Genomic DNA, 8,843 nt, shown 5'->3' on the forward strand with positions numbered 1-8,843 from the left:
ATATCTCAGCCCCGCAGGTAGATTTCAAATCCGTAGACTTGGCTGCAGAGCCCAGAGATCCGTAGGCGGATCCCAAAGACTCACAGACTCTCAGGCAGCTCAGAGAAACCACAGACTCATAGGCAGATCGCTGAGACCACAGCAGCTAGCCAAGAAACACCAGCAGCAGCTAAGCTGCATTCAACTGGAGTTCTTCCGAACGGAAGGGCTTGCAGCCTTCCCTTTCCCCAGCCAGGATGAGAAAATTAGACAATGGCAGCAGAGCACTCGGGAAGGCAGGCATTCTGCGTGGGGAAGAGCTCTGAGCTCGCTGTAGCCTTGGAGAGGGAAGTGATGGAAAAAGAATATAGCAGCTTATTAGGGACTCCCACCCTCTTCAAGTTATAAATATCCCCAGAACCTTGGCTACGTGCCCAGAAGCCTGTTGTCTCTAACTTTACAGGAGACTTCTTTGCCTGGGCTGGGAAAGGGGCTTTTCTTTTGTTTTGCAGATATATCCACCCACTGAGTGACTTGAATTCTCCCCCCCCCCCACAACCCCCAACATGACTCCAGGCTATGCTTTTATTAGTGAGTGTCCTGTTCCCAGTGCCCAGTTATTTATGGTTAAATTACTCAAGTGTCTGAAAAGAGCTAGGACCCTACCCAGCCCTGAGGCTGGCTCTCCCACTCCCACTCCTCATCCCCAGCTGTGAGGGTAGGAATTCTTTAGATAGCTCAGAATTATACCATCCTACCCCATCTGAAATTTATTTGGGTACCACACACAAAAAAATAAAGAAGAAGAAGAAAGAAAGAGAAAAAGGAATTTTGGAAGGTCCCCAAGAGACGGTGTCCGCAGTGGGAAGAGCGTGGGGTATCGAGGTCAGACAGACCTGAGTTGGAATCCTGGCTGGCTGTCCTTTAGAAAGTGATTCAATCTCCGCAGGCCCATTTCCCTTTCTGTAAGACAGAGCAATCGTCCCTCAGTTGGTGGTGAGCACTGAGTGAGGTGACATAAAGCACTACGCAGAAGGAACACTCACATAATAGCTGTTACTATTATTTATCCTGCCTTTGGTGGCGGGGGTAGGGGGGACACTTCCAGAAAGGCCTGTGGATATTTTCACTGGCTCAGAAAACCTGGGAAGTCAGAGTGGCCCAGGAGCTGTGAGAATCTGCTGGTGGCCTTCCCCTCATGTGGTGTTTCTGCTGGAAATCCAGAGGGGATTGGAAGTTGGGCCGGTTTGGTGGATTCAAGCAAATTGGTAGATTGAGCCCAGTAGAGCAGAGGTATTTGAAGCTGCCAGAACTCAGAAAGTGGAGACCTCACGCTCAGGGAAACTTCTCCACAAGGACAAGGAAAGGGGGGTGGGGCGTGGGGTCAGTACAGACTTTGGTGCAGTAATTGCACATTTCTAATTGGGCCTAAGGTGAGTTGAGCCCCTGAGCCTGTCAGCCCAGCAGGGCTCCCTTTTCATCCCTTCTCTGACAGATTGCTTTGTAAACTTCCTTAGCCCTTTCTCCCCCTAGCTCCAGTGCTCTAAGTCCTTCTTTGTCCTCTCACTGTTTCTTTTATTCCTCAGGCCTGCCTGGGGGCTGGACGACTCTCCCTGGGAGCCCAGCTTGGCTGCTGGCCTCCTTCTGCGAGTAAGTGCTTCTCTCTCTCTTCACCTGGGACCCTTAGAGGGCGGAGGAGAAGAGAGGCTGAGAGCAAAGGGAAAGCCCAACTGCCTTTGGTGCCCTTGGGGAAGAAGGGGGGAAAGACGGCGGGTGAGGGGCTTCCTGCCGCAGCCTTCAGCGGGACTCTGAGGGTTGGGGGGGGGTCACTGGAGAAGGAGGTGGCTTCCTGCCCCATTGTTCAGGACTTCATTGTTTCTCAGGAATACTTATTGTATGAGAATTTTCAATAATTAACTTGGAAAGCTGCACGTGTTCCCATCATTCGGCCAACACTGAGCACCTACTGGGTACAGAGGGGGCAGCAGAGCCCCTCATCACGGAAAGGGGCCAGAAGAACCACTGGGCCAGGGTCTCCAAGTTAGGCTTTTGACATTATCTCCGAATGGGGTTATACGTTATGTCAGATCCACTGACCAATTTGATCAAAGACCCTCTTTCTGTGCCCTTAAGCTTGTTTCTTATTAACAAAGACTACTATGCCTGTGGAGCACCCTACATTATTATATTTTAATAAATCCTTTAATCATCTTGTGAGCAGCACAATTATGGTGTGATTTTTTTTTTTGTATTAGAAGCCATTAATGTATTAAACGTGGAAAAATATGCCTCAGTATTTATTTGTGAACTTGTTTTGCCATCTTATTTTCACATGTCCTAGGAGCATCAAGAAAAATCCCAGCGCCCTGGGTTCCCCTTGACCCCTACTCCGAGCAGAGCACAAGGAGTTGGGGACAGGGGGACACACTGACGCCGGGTCGCGGGTTGCTCGTTGCGGTCCAAGTGCCTTAGTATACGATGAGCAAGTCTGTGCAGAGGAGGGGGCGGGCAGACAGCACAGGGCAGGGGAGGAGGCTTCCCAGAGGAGGTGACATCTGAGCTGGCTCGCAGAGACTGTAGGAGTCTTGGAGGTGGAGAACGAGGGAAGGCATCCAGTCTTCAGAACAGCATGTGCGAAGTCAGGGAGACGTGAAAGGACACAGCTTGTTCCAGGATGGCCGGGACTGTGCTGGGCTAGAGGAAGAGTGTGGGTGGAGTGGCCGGGGGAGGAAGCCGAGCAGGGACAGTCTCTTATGTCCCCTTGCCTGCCTGCCTCAGCCTTTGGCCTGTGGATCAACAGAGCTGGTGATGAGGTGCAGATGGGGGTCGGGGTGGGGGTGGGGTGGCAGACTGGGGCTGGCCTGGGGTGCGGAGAGCAGAGCCACTCGCAGGAGGAGGGGGAGTGGAGAGGCCTGGGAAGTTCCTTACGAGCTCCAGAGTTTCAGCTGGTTTTCTCCTGAGACAATCAACATTTTCCCCCAAAATGTAAGCAATTGCATTAAAAACGTACAACAAAGTTATCTAGTGTGAGTTAGTCTACTTAAAAGCATTGGATAGGCCCCCGTTCACCGAACGTGCTTCCTGTGTCTCTCTTCGGTATCAGACACTGCGGGGAGACAGGACACAGCCCCTCACAATGACCGTGGGGCTTGCTGTGACAATTAAATGTGAGAATGGTGGCAACACAGAGGCACAGAGGAGGGCCTGGGCACACGGGCACCATCCTTGTTATGAGGGAAGTAAAACACACCGCAGATGCTCTTGAGATGAAGCCCTATTTCAAAGTGGCTTAAGAGCATGAACAGCAGCCTGGGTTCAGTCCAGATTGTCCCCTGGAAGCAAATTACTCTTTGAACTTTGGTATCCTCATTTTGTGAAGAGTATGATAATACGGGGCACCTGGGTGGCTCAGTCGGTTAAGTGTTTGACTTTGGCTCAGGTTATGATCGCAGGGTCCTGGGATCTGGTCTCACATCAGGGTCCCCACTCACTGGGGAGTCTGCTTCTCCCTCCCCCTCTGCCCCTCCCCTTGCACATGCGCGCTCTCTCTCTCTCTCAAAGAAATAAATAAAATCTTTTTTAAAAAAGTATAATAATACAATTCGTAGAGATGGAAAGCAGAATAGTTGCCTAGGGCTTGCCTAGGGCTCAGGGAGGAGGGAATGGGAAATTGCTTAATAGGTAGAGCGGTGCAATTTTGCAAGATGAAAATGTTCTGGAGATGGGCTGCATAATGATGGGAATGTACTTCACACTACTGAACTATGTGTGTACTGAAAAATGGTTACGATAGGTGCTCATTTTGGCAGCACATACACCAAAAGTGGATCAATACAAAGAAGATTAGCAAGCCCCCCTGCGCAAGGATGACAAGCAAATCTGTGACGCATTCCATTAAAAAAAAAGCCCCCCCAAAAGGTTAAAATAATAAGTTTTATGTTATCTATGTGTTGTCACAATTTTAAAAAGGGGCACCTGGGGGCTCCTGGGTGGCTCAGTCAGTTAAGTGTTTGACTATTGATTTCAGCTCAGGTCATGATCTCAGGGTCGTGGGATTAAGCCCTACCTGGGGCTCCAAGCTAGGCATGGAGTCCGCTTCAGATGGTCTCTCTCCTTCTGCCCCTCGCCCTCTGCATGTGTGCACACAGGCTCTCTCTCTCTCTCTAAGTAAATCTTTTTTTTGAAGGGTGCACCTGGCTGGCTCAGTCAGTAAAGCATCTGACTCTTGATCTCGAGGTTGAGAGTTTGAGCCCCAAGTTGGGTGTAGAGATTACTTAAAACTAAACTCTTTTAAAACACAAAACAAGAGAATATAATCCTAGTAATCCAGTTCATGGGGTCTGAGGGTTAGTGGGGACAATATAAAGTAAGCCCCTCTACTCACAGTAATGACAATCACTAACATTCACTGATCAAGCACTTCATGTCAGGTATGATTGTAACGAATCCTCACAACCCTTTGGGCCAGGTGCCATTATTTCCACCATCTTCCAGAGGTAAGACAGAGGCATGGAGAAGTTTCATAATGTGCCCAAGATACCTGGCTAGTCAATAATTTCACAACATAAATGTTATCCATGCTGGGAAACGAAATCGTCACCATCATCACCATGGTAGAATGCAGCGTAAGTATTCAAGTGTCACCACGCTGTGGGAGTTCCAAGGACCATCTTTTTTTTTTTTTTTAAGATTTTATTTATTTATTTATTTGACAGAGAGAGAGAGAGATCACAAGTAGGCAGAGAGGTAGGCAGAGGGGGGGGGGGAAGCTGGATCCCGGCTGAGCAGAGAGCCTGATGCAGGGCTCGATCCCATGACCCTGAGATCATGACCTGAGCTGAAGGCAGAGGCTTTAACCCTCTGAGCCACCCAGGCCCCCCTCCCCCAGGACCATCTCTTATGGCCAGGGGATTAGAGAAGTCTTCACAGAAGAGGTGCCTCTGGGAAGAGAGGCAGTGGAAGGGTCAACAAAAGGATTAAGAGGATTAAGGGGTACAAACTTCAGTTACAGAATAAGTCATGAAGACAAAAAGTACAGCACAGGGAATATAGTTAATAACATCGTTAATAATGCTGTCTGGCGACAAATGGTGACTATACTCACTTGTCAAATCACTAGGCTGTACATGTGACATTAAGAATGTTTGTCAACTTTACTTCAATTAAAAAACAAAACAAAACACGCACCTGAGGTGAGCCTTGAAGGATGGGTAAGATTAGGACGGGGAGAGGGAGGAGGAATCAGAATAGGCAGTCACAGCTGGGAAGGTCCATCGGGTTTTCAAGGACGGGGCAAGCACCTCCCACAGGCTGGAGCAAAGGGGCAGCAGAGGTCAAAGATAAGCCACCTAAGACAGGAGAGGAGCTTTGAAAGTCAAACTAAGGAGTCTAAGTTTTGTTTGGCCGCTGGAGGAAATACAGGGGAGGAGACTGGCGCGGTGGGGAGAACGATGCTCAGAGCCAGGCAGGGCAGGGGCAGGTAAGGTAGGGATGCTTTGAGCTAGGAGGCCGGTAGAAGGTGTTTGCATCAGTGCAGGAAAAAAGAAACCCTGAAAGAATGTTGCCAGTGTTGGGGGAGGGCAGGGTTGAACAAGGGAGCGACAATAGAATCGGTAACTGACAAAAGAGAAGAGGGCAAGGGGAGGGTCCGAGATGGTTCTAGAAAGCCATCTAGCTGACAAATATACAAGAAGAGGGCACTTACAGAAAGAGAAGATGTGAGTTTAGTTTCAGATTAATTGTATGGAGAGGGCCAGCGTATTGAGAGGAGAAATCCAGATAGACACTCCGGTGACGTAAGTCTTAAGCTAAGGGAATCTTAGGGCTAAAGACAGATTTGGTAGTGTGAATGAGCATACGAGGAAAGATTTCTCACTCCATAGTCTTTCACGTTCCTGTAACCTTTAGAAAATATCTTCTAAGTTGGTTCTAAGATCTTGAATGTATTTTGTTTTCAAGGTCTTTTGGCCATGACATTACCGGCCATGCCACTGCCTCTGTGTTTCACCTTCCCTGACCTTGCCTTTTTCCTCCTGTAAGGTAGCAGTCTCCCCTCCCCTGGGAAGCCTTCCCAGTGGCAGAAATTCACACTAACTCCCTTGCCGCTCGCGCCCTCGTCTTGGACATGAAGGAGGCGATGGGGTTAAATCAGGAGTCCCAGCCAACAGGCTTTGTGCAAGAACCGTGTGACACACAGCATGGCCAGTGTGGCTGGAGCACAAAGTATGGGGGCAGGGCAGAGGCCAGCCCTGTGGGACCTGCTCCTGCGAAATGCAGGGGCGGGGGGGGGGGGGGAGACAGAAGGCCTAAAAGGCGGTGGGTGTCGGGGGCGGGGCTATAATGTGATCAGATTTGCAATTTTGAAAAGCCTATTCTGGGCAGTGGAGGGAAGAGCATGGACTGGAGGGACTCCAGAGTGGACACAGGAAGGCCAGTTGGGAGGATATTGATGTCTGCTGATGAACACAGTCTGAGGCCTATTCATGCTTTTCTGTGTCCTTTTGTGAGCCTAGAGGTGTACTGCATAGATGTGCGGACTGGAGCCGACTTGTTCTTGCGCTGTTTTATCTGACTCATCTCCTTTGTAAATAGTAAGGTTACTGAGGGCGGAGAGTCAGGGTTTGTATTTTTTTTCCTGTGCTGTAAGTCCCCACGACACCAGGAACACAATGGGTTTTGAGACTACTGAAAGTCACCCCACGGGGCCACCTGAAGCAGCCTGAAGTAACATTTATTGACACAGTTATAGTGATAATTGTTGCTTTTGGTTTCTAGACATTTGGACGGAGGATTCCATCATGCAAAGAAAAAGCTGCGTATCTAAACCCTTTACTACTCAGAGCCTGGTCGGTGGACAGCATCATTAGCAACACCTGGGAGCTTGTAAGAAATGAAAAATCTCAGCGCGACTGGGCGGCTCAGTGGGTTAAGCTGCTGCCTTCGGCTCAGGTTGTGATCCCAGAGTCCTGGGATCGAGCCCTGCATCGGGCTCTCTGCTCAGCAGGGAGCCTGCATCCCCCCCCCACCCCCCCGCCTACCTGTGATCTCTGTCAAATAAATAAATAACATTAAAAAAAAAAGAAATGAAAAATCTCCAAAAAATATAAGTAAATAAATAAATAAATAAATGTGAACCCAAAAAAGGCAGGGGGCACCTGGGTGGTTCAGCCGGTTAAGTGTCTGGCCCTTGAGTTCTGCTCAGGTCATGATCTCAGGGTCCTGTGGCTGGGCCCCCCATGGGGCTCCCAGCTGGACGTGAAGTCTGCTTGGGATGCTCTCTCTCCCTTTCCCACGGCCCCCTCTCCCCACCCTGCTCGCATATGCATTCTCTCTCTCTCTCTCTTAAAAATAAGTAAATAAAAGTTAAAAAAAAAAAAAAGAAAGAAGAGAAATATCTCGGGCTCCCCTCCCCCAGCCCAGACCCAATGAATCAGAATCTTCATTTTTAACAGGATCCCGAGGGGATCCCGGCCAGTTTTAGAAGCACCTGGCTGTGTAAACAACAGGGTTCCACAGTCCCAGGGGGGGTCATACTCGAACCTCAGGTACGGATGGCATTTATCCATCCTGTTCCAGTGTGGAAGACCGCTTATGGTTTCTTTCCCTGCCAGGCTGGGCATTCCTGGAAGGTAGGGGCTGAGCATTGCATACGGCCCCGAAGCTTCTACAGCTTCGGGTACAATGACAGGAAGCAGAAGACCAAGGTTTTGTTCCTGCTTCTGCCGTTGATAAGCTGTGTGTGTTTTATCTTCTGAGAGAAGATTTTCCATCCTTCCAAAGGACACGGCCCCCCAAACATGACTCGGGGAGGGCTGAAGACGGTGGCGGATTTCTCTGCACTGTTTCCTTACAGGTTTCATCTATAGGAGGAGGCACGTGATGGGTGGAAGACGGAAGGCAGAAATCAATCCCAGGGCAGATGAGACCCGGGCATTATAAGGAACATGGGCAGAAGTTACTCCTAACAGCTGCCCTGCTGAGGGAACTAAGGCAGACAGAAGCCAGCCGCCTCTGCACCAGCACCCTGTGAGGTGGGCACTCACGCCGCTCCCATAATCACAGGTAAGAAAGCAGCACAGAGAGGTTGAGTGACTTGCCCAAGCTGTCAGGAGTTCACAGGCTTCTGTACTGAGGCCATTTTAGGAAACACAGAATCTAGGAGGCTCAGCCTGGGGCTGTCAGAAGGCTAGGGATAGTCTGGGACTGAGACCCAGGACGTGCTCATCAGACCCGCTCACGAGACTTTTCCAGAAGGTTCTAGATTTGCCTAAAGTTCCTCCTATCAGCTTAAAAAGCAAGCCAGTGTCATTGCAGGAGGAGCACGACAAGTCCCCTTGTGCCCTGCAGACTTCCTCTGAAGCTTGGGCCGCAGATGGAGCTGTGAAGAGCGAATCACCAGGGCCTGGGTGGGGTCCTGAGCCCCAAGATCTGCAGAACTTGGGCACTGTGGTACCCTTTGCTCAGAAAGCTTGCGCTCAAGAAGATGTGTTCCCTGCTTGGAGGGACCAGGTCTGGAGTCCTGAAAAGGCCCTGAAGTCAGCTACAAACAGCGGATAGCAGAGAGTCTGGGAAGAGATCTTTCTATACAGTGTGGGAGTCCCATTTGCCGATGCCAAGCTGGGTCCCAGCTGTTCCACACATGTGCCTCTGGGGCGGGAGTGGGAGTGGGGTAAGATCTGTGTCTGGCTGGTATTTTTCAACTCAGAAAAAGCTGAGGTCGGGACGCGAGGGAAGGGACTCCAAGGAAAGGACTGTCAGCCTACAGTCCAAGACATGACACCTTAGCCTTGAGGCTCTGAAGTCTGAGCTTCTGCAAGAGCTTTGTCGACACAGACTCTTAACATCATACCCCAAACAGGCTCCTC

The 8,843-nt window shown here is 50.0% G+C and overlaps 1 non-coding gene across 1 annotated transcript; it reads left to right on the forward strand.

The window, feature by feature from the left end:
- Positions 1-3,772: 3,772 nt before the first annotated feature.
- On the forward strand, positions 3,773-3,880 carry LOC123387406. The gene has a single exon (XR_006601863.1). It is a non-coding gene; the product is annotated as a U6 spliceosomal RNA (small nuclear RNA).
- Positions 3,881-8,843: the final 4,963 nt, after the last annotated feature.

The sequence above is a fragment of the Mustela putorius genome, unplaced genomic scaffold (assembly GCF_011764305.1).
Source record: "Mustela putorius furo isolate JIRA1106 unplaced genomic scaffold, ASM1176430v1.1 tig00003853_pilon_pilon_pilon, whole genome shotgun sequence".
NCBI lineage: Eukaryota > Metazoa > Chordata > Mammalia > Carnivora > Mustelidae > Mustela > Mustela putorius.